The following is an 11,971-nucleotide window of genomic DNA, read 5'->3' on the forward strand; positions in this document are numbered from 1 at the left end:
ACCCAAGTAGTGGCATCCGTGGTCTGCCCCAAGGAAACGGTCTGCCAGGGGTAAGCAACCTCCCTGTGTGCCACCTGCACATCCACCCTTATTCCAAAACCGAATACCGAAAAGGGTTCAAATAAGTCCCGTGCCATCTTAGAGTTTCGCAACACAATTTACGTGAGAATTCTCAAAACCAGGGCTCACCCTGAACAACCGGTGTTAACCGTCAACCCTTAATTCCGTACAGTCTTTAAACCAAGACTCACTCCGAACAACTGGTATTAACCGTCAATTGTTAACTTTGTATATGCTGTTAATCATTTCAGTTAATTTTGATATTAATCACAAACAATTCCAAATTTTTAATCACAAATAATGTTATACCAACTCATTAAAATTCCCAATCATAAAATATTGCATGTGTCACACAATACTAAATAAAAGTACAGAATTTAAATAAACAATTTATTTAAACCATGGTATGAAATAATAACTTAGATACAAGAATTAAACCCTAAACACACACATGCACGAAATTTTGATTTACAAAATTAGACTAGCATAATATTAAAGTGGTGATTTTATTCTGTCCAAAAAAATTTTCAGAGTATATATCTTGCAATTAAAATTATAAATACATTACTTATACAACCCTAAAATTCATATCAATCTACAGGATACTCAATAAACATGTTATGGTTATTTTTCAGAAAGCTTTTTTCAAAAATAACTTATAAATAATTCTAAACAAATTCTAAGGGTGTTTATGACACAGATTTGTCACATTTCCTTACGTTAATTCCATGCTTAAATTTATAGATCAAACCCATAATCTAAAAATTTATTATGAAACTAGACTTCTCAAATTTCATCTTCTAGTTAGAAATTACCAGATTTGGCTTAGTATAGAATTTTAAATAAATTTTCAAATACATGGTAAAATCTGTCTCACGGTTTCAGATTTAGTTAGAAATTTGTATAAATTCGTAGAAAGCTCAAAAATTGTTTCCAAAATTTCTGGATAAACTAGACATCATTATCAACACTTTGTAGAAGAAATCATCTAGAAATTCTGAGTATAAAATTTTCTAAAAATTCGGGTAACATGCTGGCAGATTCAAGACAGATTATTCTCAACACAGTTTCAGGTTTAGTTAAAAATTTGTATAAATTCGTAGAAAGCTCGAAAATTGTTTCCAAAAATTTCTGGATAAACTAGACATCATTATCAACAACTTTGTGGAAGAAATCATATCGAAATTCTGAGTATAAAATTGTCTAAAAATTCGGGTAACATGCTGGCAGATTCAAGACAGAGTATTCTCAACACAGTTTCAGGTTTAGTTAAAAATTTGTATAAATTCTTAGAAAGCTCGAAAATTGTTTCCAAAAATTTCTGGATAAACTAGACATCATTATCAACAACTTTGTAGAAGAAATCATCTCGAAATTCTGTGTATAAAAGTGTCTAAAAATTCGGGTAACATGCTGGCAGATTCAAGACAGAGTATTCTCAACACAGTTTCAGGTTTAGTTAAAAATTTGTATAAATTCGTAGAAAGCTCGAAAATTGTTTCCAAAAATTTCTGGATAAACTAGACATAATTATCAACAACTTTGTAGAAGAAATCATCTCGAAATTCTGTGTATAAAATTGTCTAAAAATTCGGGTAACATGCTGGCAGATTCAAGACAGAGTATTCTCAACACAGTTTCAGGTTTAGTTAAAAATTTGTATAAATTCGTAGAAAGCTCGAAAATTGTTTCCAAAAATTTCTGGATAAACTAGACATCATTATCAACAACTTTGTAGAAGAAATCATCTCGAAATTCTGTGTATAAAATTGTCTAAAAATTCGGGTAACATGCTGGCAGATTCAAGACAGATTATTCTCAACACAGTTTTAGACAATGTATCAAATGTACATAATCTGAAAAATTTCAATTATAAAAAAAATGAGAGGGTTGAGAGGGTTTTCTTACTTAGTAGTAGGATTGAAATGGAATAATGAAATGATAGGAAAATATGTAACCTCAACCTCCTCCTCTTCTTCCACAAGAATTCCCTCTATTTGGATGTATATGGTTTATGCTTAACCTTCAAAATGTGCATGACTACTAGGTGCATTTTATAGATCTTCTCCGAGGCTAGCTCTCTCTCCCTCCCTCCCTCTCACACATTCTTTCCATTAATAAATCCATCCACTTTCTCCAAGTTCTAAGAAATGTGACTTTCACTAAATTCTTTGCTCTCTTTCTCCAAGTTCTATGGCTTTCTTTCTCTCAATTCCAAGAGCATCATTAGCTCTTCTTCCCTAAACAAGCATGCAAATCAACATGTGGAAAGCCTCCACCAAAATTCTGCAAAGGTTTGATTCCCTCTCTTTTTTTTTTTCTTTTTTTTTTTGTGTGGGTTTCTGAAAATTGACACACTAAGATTTTTAACTAAGTTATTTAGTAAGAATAATTATTATATTGAATCCTAATTAAAATAATTTATAAACAACAAATATTGAACACCCACAAAATTATTATTTTTTATAATGTCTTGTTAGTGATTGAATTTAGTCAATTTAAAACTAACTTTTACACTAATATATAATTCAGATAGACTGTAGACAAAATTAATTAATTAATTAATTTATTTATTTTCTTTAAGGAATAATTAAAGATGGGTTTTCACACCTATCACCAACCACTACCTCAACACCACCTTCATCCACCTCTGCCTTATCACAATCCAACCACCACTTACTATTATCATCGCACCATCACTTTATTATCAAATCATCACCCAAATATAAAAGTATAAATAATTTTAATTTTTTAACATTGTAATTAAATTTGCAAATTAATTTAATATTAAAAAAAATTGTATTCATTTTTAATATAATTTTTAATTTTAAAATATTATTTCCATCAAGTAACATTTTCCTTAATTTTGAAGCCGATTGTAAAAGAGAAAAGTATAGTAGCTCCACTTGACATCATTTAAAATAGGGGTATTTACATGTATATTCTAATAAGTAGATTTATTATCTAATAAATATTATGAAAAAAATTTGTTATAAAAAAAGCCACTAATTATAAGTTTTAGCGATAATTTATAAAAGTCATGACAAAAAAAATCACTAATTGTCAAATTTTAGCGAATATATAAAAAATTGTCACAAAAAATTATTTTTAGCAATAATTTTATCAAGATTTATTTTCAATAGAACTTGATGTGAATTAAATCTAACTATTAGGACCTATTGATAATTTATCCTTTAAAAAAATATCACTGACATACTTTGAATTTTAAAATAACAAAAACTCCCCTCGGTCAAGGAAAATTATTTTTTTGTTTCGGGGTACATGGTGTTTTAATTTAATTTTTATTGATTAAAATAGTAAGATTTATCATCTTTTTGAGACAATTAAACAAATATTACCGAACAACTTCTCCGCAATCAATCAATTGCTTATTAACTAAACAAAAATTACCGACATTAGCATAAAATATTAATTTTACCCTAGTGTGTTTTCAACAATAACATACTATTCCTGAAAAACGAAACACCCTCATTTTATAATTGACTTGGCAATGAAAATCACCTTCTTTTTTTTTTCTTTTTTACTCTTAACTTATTTTAGCTTTCTTTACTTTCAGTCTCGTTTGAAAACTTGATTATTTTCGTTGATTTTTTTATTTTTTGATCATTTTATGAATCGAGAAAAAGTTGTGTTTTAAATGATTTATAAATTTTTTTATAATTGAATAGACGATTGTGAAATAAAAAATAGTTTATTAATATGTAAAATGTGACATTTTATCTTATTGACTATTTTAATATATTTTTATTTTTATTGACTATTTTAATTATAAAAAAAAAATTTGTTCCCAAAATCTTTTGTTTATATATTGACACTGTTAGTGTCCCATCAACACTTCACCCTACCAACCATTAACCATCAAACACCACCATAAAGGGTCGCTGCTGTGGTAAAGGTACAACAGTGATTGTTGTGTTTCAATTTGAGATATATTATAGATTTATTTTTATGATCCGAACCGTTTATTTTGTAGAATTTGTTGAGTACTTTATGCATATCAAAAATTATATTAATCGGATATCAATAACTATATAATCGAAAATCAAAAAAATAAATAATAAGTTTTTCTTTTAAGAAATAGCATAAAAAATATGCAATTCGATCATATAATTATTGATATCCGATTAATATGAATTTTGATAAGCATGAAATACTGAACAAACCCTACAAAATGAATGGTTCAGTTCATAAAAATAAATCCATAATACACTTCAAATTAGAACACAATAATTACTATTCTCCTCCATATTTGTTGCTACCGCCAGTTCATCCTCTCTTCAATCACCAGCCACTATCTTAACACCACCTTCAATCGCTCATACCTTGTCACAACCCAACCACCACTTGCTACCATTATTATCATTACACGACGTTATTACCAAACCATCACCCCAATATAAAAGTAGAAATAATTTTAATTTTAATTTTTTAACATTATAACTAAATTTGCAAATGAATTTAGTGTCTAAAAAAATTTGTATTCATTTTAATTTTAAAATATTAACTCCATCAAGCAACATTTTCCTTAGCTTTGAAGCCGATTGTAAAAGACAAAAGTATGGGAGATCCACTTGAGTGCAACCTCATTTGTCTAATTTTTTTTTTTTAGTGCTAATTATTGAGCTTCTTTGGTTTTTGTTTCCATGAAACACTTTTCAAAAAAATTTAGGTAGCATTTGGTTTGGTTTTAGAATCATGATTTGATAATAGAGTTGGATTTTAAGTTTGTGAGTTGTTAAATCGAGAAGAGAAAATTTATTTAGTTAAGAGTATTGAAAAGAGTTTTGAATGTTTGAAATGAGTTTTGAATTAAGAAAAATTGTTTGGTTATGAGTTTTGAAAATAATTTTTAAAACTTAATTTAAAAATTTATAACTCATAACCAAACACACAACTCAAAACTCTTTTAAAAATTCTATTCAAAACTCAAAACCAAATTCTTTTTAAAATTCTATTCAAAAAAATAATTATTGAAAAAATTATTTTTTTATTTAAAATATTAAAATATATATATATATTATTTTTGTTAAAAAAATATTCAACTAGTGCTTTAAAATTACTTTTGATTGTGATGATGTTGCTGATCTAAAGGAAGTCGAGTTGAGTACACCCACGCTTTCTACACCTTTCACTGGTCACTGAGCTCGTTGGTGTGCCTGCAAAAATGCCCAACGGGAAACGGAAGTCCCCCAGCGGACCCTCCGACGATCAAGTTAAGAGATTGATGATGTAGAGTGTAACAACCCGATTTTTAATTATTCTGTAGAATTTATACTAATATTATTTAATCTCAGATAGGAAAATATATAATTTATTATATATTATTATGGGTAATTTTGTAAAATAATATAATTATTAAAAGTTTAGGGGTTAAAATATAAATAATAATAATAATGGACATAATAATAAAATAAATAATTAATTTTATGTTGGCATGTGATAATGTGTAATTTAATTAAGAATTAATTAATTTATATAATTATATTATAATATTGGGTCAAATGGTAATTATTTTAAATATCTATTAAAAATAAAAATGAATTAATGATAAGTGAAGGGGGTGTGCCACGTGGCAGCCCGTGGCTTGGTGCCCACGGCTGCCTCTGTATATAAGGGGGAGAAGTTGACTCTGTGGAAAGAAAAGATGAAAAGAAAAAGAGAGAACGAAAGAAAAGAAAGAAGAAAGAAAAGAGAGGAAAAGAAGGAAACAACATTGGGAGCTAAAATGGTTTTTAATAGTGAAAAGAAATAGTAAGGTATTAAAGTTAAGATGAGTTATATTATAACTCGAGTCTTTAAAATATATTTTATGTATGTTTTGACTTATCAAAATCTATTTTATAAAAGTTATATTTTATTAGTATATTTATAAAAGTTATGTTTTATGAAACGTGGATTATTTTATGAACCCTATTTGCTTAAAAAGAAATTCATGGATAGGTTTGTTTTACTTTAAAGAATACTTGGTTATGACCTTATATGAAAATATGTTTTGTAAGTACCACCACGGGAGTCTCATACATTGGGGGACTTAAATAACTATTGACTTAATGAGTCTCATGCCTTGGGGGACTTAAATAACCATTAGCTTAGTGATTGACCACTTTGTGGTCCAGTGTTTGTCGTGGATCCATTGACCAGTGTAGTGCTTGGCACTTAGTGATGTACCGTGGTTATGGTTGTATAGTGATTTCCGTATTACATGTTATACGTCAAATGATTTCCGTATTATGTATGTTATGTATCAAGCTCTTTTTGGCCAAACTAATTATCCATGGTGAATTTTATGCCTTATACTCTTAGTATAATATTTCTCACTCTGCCATGAGCTTATAGTTTTTTTTTTACCACTTTCAGGTGACATGTCGGGGCCAGCGTCTGGGGTAGGCACAAAACACTTTTATTGATGTATTTTTTTTAATGTAAATATCGGCCTTTTTAGCCAATACATTTTGTAATAAAAATAGACGCTCCAATGATTATTTTAGTACCCTTATTTAAATATTTCTTCCGCTTGCGTTTATTAATTTGTTTAAAGATTTGGCCGGAGGTAACCTTGGTTACTGGCCATCACGATGCTTAATCCTTGGGTACGGGGAGCGGGTCGTGACAAATGGTATCAGAGCAATGGTTTATAAAATAAAATAAAAAAACATTACTGGAGCATAGGACACATGCACATTTAAGAAGTGCGATAGCGGGTAATTAGTACCTAAATATTATATTTAGTTCGTCGATTTAATTATATTATAATTTTCTATGATTTTCTATATATATATTAAAAAAAAATTTGTGCATAATTTGTGAAGAATATTAGATATAATTTACAAATGAAAAAGAAACAAAAGATGTCAAACACCCACAAAAAAAAATTATAATATAATTAAATATACATATATTCTAATTTAGTATTCAAAAAAAATTTTGACTTTTTAAAAGTGGGTTCAAATTTTAAAAATACAAATTTTGAAATTATTTCCAATCAATGAAAAGTTCATCTCAATTTTTTTTTCAACTCTCACATATGATTTTGTCATTGTGGTCTGATTTTATTTCAATTTATTTATTTTTATCGTGAACAATACGAGTGAAAAGTTTTTTTAAAGTCACCTATTATTTCTCATTTTGGCCCAAACTAATTTTTGACAAATAAACGGTGAGTGGCTTTTGGTAAAGTTTTTTTTTTTAGGTACTATTTCTATCAGATTAATTATCTAATACATATTTATCAGAGTGCGCAGCGGATAGTTTGTACGTATAACAAATTTCGAGGACGAAATTTTAAAAGAAGGAAAGATTGTAAAAACCCATATTTTTAATTATTCTGTAGAATTTATACTAATATTATTTAATCTCAGATAGGAAAATATATAATTTATTATATATTATTATGAGTAATTTTGTAAAATAATATAGTTATTAAAAGTTTAGGAGTCAAAATATAAATAATAATAATAATGGATATAATAATAAAATAAATAATTAATTTTATGTTGGTATGTGATAATGCGTAATTTAATTAAGAATTAATTAATTTATATAATTATATTAAAATATTAGGTCAAAGGGTAATTATCTTATATATCTATCAAAAATAAGAATAAATTAATAATAAGCGAATGGAGGTGTGACACGTGGCAGCCCGCGGCTTGGTGCCCACGGCTGCGTCTGTACGTAAGGGGGAGAAGTTGACTCTGTGGAAAGAAAAGAAGAAAAGAAAAAGAGAGAAGGAAAGAACAGAAAGAAAGAGGAAAGAAAAGAGAAGAAAGGAAGGAAAAAATAGTGGAAGTTAAAAGGGTTTTTAATAGTGGGAAGAAATAGTAAGGTATTAAATTTAAGGTGACTTATATTATACCTTGAGTCTTTAAAATGTATTTTACTTATATTTTGACTTACCAAAATTTATTTTATACAAATTATATTTTATTAGTATATTAATAAAAATTATATTTTATAAAGGTTTCAGTTACGTGGTTTTATTTTTGAACCCTATTTGCTTAAAAGAAAATCCATGGATGTGTTTATTTTACTTTTAAAGAATATTTGACTATGACCTTATATGAAAATATGTTTTGTAAGTACCACTACGGGAGTCTCATACCTTGGGGGACTTAAATAACCATTGGCTTAGTGAGTCCCATGCCTTGGGAGACTTAAATAACCATTGGCTTATTGATTGACCACTTTGTGGCCCAGTGTTTGGCGTGGATCTATTGACCAGTATAGTGCTTGGCACTTAGTGATGTACCGTGGTTATGGTTGTATAGTGATTTCCGTATTACATGTTATATGTCAAATGATTTTCATATTATATGTATCAAGCTCCTTTTGGCCTAACTAATTATTCATTGTGAATTTTATGCCTTATACTCTTGGTATAATATTTCTCACTCTGCCATGAGCTTATAGTTTTTTTACCACTTTCAGGTGATATGTCAAAACCAGCGTGTGGGGTATGCACAAAGCACTTTTATTGATGTATTTTTTTATGTAAACATTGGCCATTTTGGTCAATACATTTTGTAATAAAAATAGACGCTCCAATGATTATTTTAGTACCCTTATTTAAATATTTCTTCTGCTTGCGTTTATTAATTTGTTTAAAGATTTGGCCAGAGGTAACCTCGGTTACTGGCCATCACGATGCTTAACCCTTGGGTACGGGGAGTGGGTCGTGACATAGAGAGAGGGAGAGAATAAAAATAGAGAACTTAATCTTTTGATGTGTCTTGGAAGCCTCCTTATATCCTTTGTCCATAATTTCCTTGTCCACTCCGACCTATGGTGTTGGCCGAAAGTCTATACTTTAGCTTGCATTGTTCACGGTGAGGCTGTCTGTTCCGACGTGAGGGAGTTGCCGCGTTTAATGCTGTGGGAACCTCATTAATGGCTGATGTATGGTGCAATAACTCTACAAGATCTTTGTCTACTTACGTGGCTGGTTCCCTGCTTGGCACGTGTTTAGATAGCATTGGTTCCTGGTTCAACATTGGGTCCTCAAGGGTGTTGGGTTTTAGTACTTGAACTGTGAATTGGGCTCTAAGTGGTGGACCAAAACCTTTTGTGGGCTCACCAATGTCAGATTGTATATTTAATTGGAATTTTTTGTTTTAAAATGTTTTTTTTTGAAAATTACTGTGACAAATTAATTTTTATTTAAATTTTTTTTGGTTAATTTTAAATAAATAGTCAGAAAATTTGTCATTTTGGTCTAAAAATAATAATTTCTATATTTTAAACATATTAAAACAAGTATAATTTTTTTTTTAAAATAACAGGTATCAATTGCAAAAAAAAAAAAAATACTATTTCGGTCAACTAGCCGGGCGTCTGGGAGGATGTCTGGGCGGACGACTAGGTAGACCCAATTTCAAAATTCAAAAACTCACTCTACCAAACATGTTCTGAAAAAAAATTTCAAATGTGGGTGTGAAATTAATTTTTAAAAATTATATCCAAACAAAACATTGAAATAAGAGGGTGGGATTTTGATCCCACACCTAAACCAAACACAACCTTATTTTTTATTTTTTGTATTTTTTTTAATATTTTAAACAATTCTTTTTAATTTTTAGACACACATAATATAAATACATTTTAAAAGTATACTATTTGTGAAAAAAATCTTTAAAAAATTCACTAAAAAAAAAATTCAGTACATTTTCATATTTTTGTATATTTATTAATCTTTTAAAATATTTTTTTACAAATATTTTATTATTTAGATACATCTACGTAATGTGCATACAAAAAAAGTAAAAAATACTTAAAATTTTAAAAATATTCACTAAAAATAAAAAAACTCGAAAAATTAAAAAAAAATTGAATTTCCAAAAAATCGAGACAAAACACACAAATTAGTTTTTTGATTTAAGAATCTATGTTAAAATATTGTTTGGGATAATCTGAATAGATATACTTATTTAGATGACATTACATCTCTATCTTGCTACATATATATTCATAAAAAGTTAAAAAATACACTATATAAGCAAACCCAAGCAACTCCTTAATAAAGTTTCTAAATATAATTTATAAAATATAAATAATTTAAATAAATTTAAAAAATTAATTATTTACAAGTTACACGGTAATGAATGATTTCAACTTGTTAAAAAAAAATTATTATTTATTTAAAAATTTGAATAAATAATATTTTAAATTTATAATTATCAGATAAATCCTGAAAAATGATCCAGACCCCCTTTTCCCACACCCCTTTGACCCCCTCTCTCTTTGATTGGCTAAATTTTATTTTATTTTTCTTTTTTTTTCTTCTCCTTCAATCACCATCAGTCACAGGGGGGTGGGGGGTGATGAGTCCAGATCCTCTCCTTATCGTCTCTCCTTGTCTCCCTACCTGGGATGGTCCAGATGCACCCAAACAGATCTGGCAGTCCACATCTGCCCATAAAAAAAAAAAAAAATCAAAACAAATTGAAAATGAAAATTTCCCGCGCAGAGGCTATACATACATGTTATACACATTTGACCTCATTCTCACTCATCCTCACTCTCACTCTCACAAACCTGGTTCTCCACCGAAACCAACCTCACCGGCGACCCACTCCCGACGACGGCGACGCATCGCGATTGTTTCTCTCTTCTTCGCAAAACATTATGATTTTAGATGGAATGTAGATGATTTTAGATAAAGAAATGAATGTAGTTATGGAATGATTTTATGATTATAGAACTTGGTAAAGAATGATTTTGAATTGCTTTGTTTGAAATGGGTATGAAATGGGTTGGTAAAGGGTTTCTATTGGGTTGGTATTGTAAGGCAATGGAACTGTTAAAAGAAACAGTTGGCAAGAATGTTGCTCCTAGGAAGCTCTACTTGTATGCTAAAATGTTGGCAAGAATGTTGCTCCTGAGACTGCTTCAATGGATGCTAAAATGTTCATTCTAACTGAATTACTTGGGTAGCCAAAATATTAACTTTGAGCATGAAATTTTGTTAACCTCCAACATTAATCTTTGGTGCATATTGGTGTTTCACACTGAAGACTCCATTTTATGGACCAATGTTGCTCACATTTGAACATTGAAGCCATACGATCACACTTGCAAGTTTGCTGGAGAAGGGCTAAAGCACAAAATTCAATCTATTCACACCAAATTCAATCCAAAAAAATTCAACCTCCAACATTAATATATTCAAGTTTCTATTCACACCAAATTCAATCCAAAAAAATTCAACCTCCAACATTAATATATTCAAGTTTCTATTCACACCAAATTCAATCCAAAAAAAAAAAATTCATACAAGTCACACAAAATTCATAAATTTCTACACTTTCAACTTCAGCTAGTACAATTTTTTTGCGCCAGATCAATACAAAATTTGATACAGCAAATGTTTAAGCAACAATTTCAGCAACACAAAAAAACAAGAACAACAAATTTTTATGCAACAGTTTAAGCAACTTTTTAGCAACAGATGGACATCAACTGTTTTAGTAGCAGTTTGAGCAACAGATGGACAACAACATTTCAACAACATTTTCAGCAACCTTAAGGAAGAAACAATCAAATTTATGAGTCGGTATGACCGAAGTTTCCAATGGGTGGCCATTGAGAGGGTCGTCGTTGCGATGGGTTTGGTGAGGTGAAAGAGAAGAGAGGGCTTTGTTTTGCAAAGCAGAGAGAATCAATCACGATGGGTTCGGTGAGGTAGAGGAGAAGAAAGGGCTCAGTTTTGCGAAACAGAGAGAATCAATCCACCTTGGGTTTCAGGAGTGGGTTACCGTCGGGAGTGAGTCGCCGTTGGAAGTGGGTCGCCAGTGAGGCTAGGTTCGGTGGAGAACCAGGTTCGTGAGGGTGAGGGTGAGGCTAAATGAGAGTGAGGTCAAATGTGTATAACTTGTATGTATAGTCTCTGCGCGGG

Source organism: Camellia sinensis, chromosome 1, assembly GCF_055761805.1.
Source record: "Camellia sinensis isolate YWXY chromosome 1, ASM5576180v1, whole genome shotgun sequence".
In the NCBI taxonomy this organism is placed as follows: domain Eukaryota; kingdom Viridiplantae; phylum Streptophyta; class Magnoliopsida; order Ericales; family Theaceae; genus Camellia; species Camellia sinensis.